Here is a 2351-nt window from a genome sequence, read left to right on the forward strand (position 1 = left end):
TATTGCTTATTTTTTGTATTTGTGTCATCGATTGAATTCCATTATATCTATATATTTCAAGACCGTAGCCACTTTACTCTTATTTATCTTGTTTTTCTATTTTTATGCATCTTTTTTTTTTACTGTAGTCTATTGTACTTCAAGGTGTTGACATGGAGAGATGTCAAACGTAATTTCATTGTACGAGGACAAATGAAGTTCTTTCTTTTTCTATATTTAAATATTCAAACAAACTTTATCTTCGCATACTTTTACTTATTAGTTTAAACCACTAAGTCTAAGTTCAGTTATTTAATCTAAGGGTTAAAGAAGTGATCTCTTTTATAGAGGTGCACTGATTGCAGTTTTCTGCCCGATCACCGATTTCTAAAAAGCCTGACCTGCCGATTCTGATTTGGTTTTATTATATAAATAACACTGTCAGGTGTTATAAGGTCACAATGCACCTTCAATTTTCCAATATTATTTTAATGAAAAACATACCCTTGAACAATATCCTAGAAACAATACAAACTGGTTTTAACTGGCCATGAGGCAGTGCTCTGAAATATAAATGAAGTTTAGACAATTGTTGTTAAAACTACAAAAAAAAAAAAAATCTGTAAAATTGGTTTCTCATGTAAGTATCGGCCGATCTCCGATTTCCCAAAATTAAGGAAATCGGGGCCGATAAATCATTGCACCCCTACTTTTATTCAACTTAATGAGTCACAAGATAACATTAGGTCACAAGAGCTGAGGTAAATATTGAGATATCAATGAATCCTTTATATTTTCTTTATTTTTTTTAATTCTGGTGTTTCCGTTTTGTTGATTATCTCATGAATTAAATAATTGTTTAGTTGCTGTGGAGAAATAAAATAAAAAAGTTTAAACGCTCATATATTGGTAGATCTTAGCACCGATTGCAAACAGATTTACCAAAAGAAGTCCTATTTTTGTTTTTGTCATTACATTTCCATTAGCGCAGTGAACTGTTTAGATATTTGAAATAAAAGTAAATGCTGCAAGCTCTTCTGTAATAAGGTTTCTGCAAATGAGAACAAACTAATATTTCTTTTACAAAATCAAACTAAAGTAAAACACTTTTTTCAGCAGTTTATTGGTGTCTTTTCCATCTTTAACTCCTCATTAAATCATGATGCATTCTAATAACGATGACATTTTAAACCCAACCTAAACTTTATGTTTGAATCTTAAAGGCCTTAATGTGTCCTGTTTTACTGATTTTGATCCCTTAATATTTCTTATACAGTATGTAAATACTTTATATGTATTATAAGTCTTTCTTTCTTTCTTTCCTCAGCTGTCAAAGCTGTTTCGTTCGTGTCTGTACTTCTTCCTGTCATGCCTCTTCTTCCACACGGTGGTTGTTCTCTATGGAGCGCCGCTGATAGAGTGAGTATACAACTATTTATCAATGTGGTTTAAAGGTTTGTGTTTGCTTTTTTTTTTTAGTTATATTTGAAGTTTCTCTCAATCAGTATCAGTTGTTTTGCGTCTGATGAATTTCAGATCTGCTTTGGAGACATTTTCCCTGGCGGTTTTCTTAACTTCCCTCACCACTCTGAGGTGCCTCTGTGTTCTCGGTCCCAACGTTCAGGCCTGGATACGAGTGTTCAGCCGACACGGGTAAATTCATTTTTCGTCCTCTCTCTGTCGTTCTACTGCATGCATGTACATTAATATATTCCCTTTCCTCCTCTGTCCTCAGAGCCATGTCTGTGTGGGACACCTGCCTGCAGATCACAGTGGCCTGCACCCTGATAGGAGCCTGGGTGGGAGCATTCCCGATCCCTCTGGACTGGGACCGGCCGTGGCAGGTCAGCAGCTCACTGCACTGGGAACATCCCAACACAAACTGAAGCATATTCCGCTTTATTCTAATCCTAATTTTTATTCTTGTGACATCCATCCCAAATATAATACGTCAAGTCATATGACTTTTTATAGATGCTTGATCAAGTTTACAAGTTTTATCTTATATATAGAGAGAGAACGCTTAAGGCCTTTAAAGGCAATTGAAATGTGCTGCATGTCTGGCACTGAACGTCCTCGAAGTTCTGGTCAAGTTTCACACCTCAGTGGGGTTCAGGGTTATTTATTTATTTTGTTTAAAACAAACTTCTAGAGATCTGTGCAGTGTCAAAGCCACAGATGGTTGAATCTCATTGAAATTGGCCTAATAAATCTAATGTAGAACAAACAGGGTTAACAAAGGGTTAATGGTTACAGAATAAGAAACAAAATAAAATATAGGTATTGTTAAACATATTCAGATTTACATTATTTAAAGCTGAAATTGACTGCCCACATGTTCTTATTAACAAAGTCAAATATATATATATATA

General features: G+C 34.6%; 1 protein-coding gene across 1 annotated transcript in view; it reads left to right on the forward strand.

The window, feature by feature from the left end:
• pigf (phosphatidylinositol glycan anchor biosynthesis, class F) overlaps positions 1-2351 on the forward strand; it is a 10717-nt gene that overhangs the window by 7683 nt on the left and 683 nt on the right. The gene's annotated exons all lie outside the window — the stretch shown is intronic.

Source organism: Nematolebias whitei, chromosome 17 (genome assembly GCF_014905685.2).
Source record: "Nematolebias whitei isolate Nwh7 chromosome 17, NemWhi1, whole genome shotgun sequence".
In the NCBI taxonomy this organism is placed as follows: domain Eukaryota; kingdom Metazoa; phylum Chordata; class Actinopteri; order Cyprinodontiformes; family Rivulidae; genus Nematolebias; species Nematolebias whitei.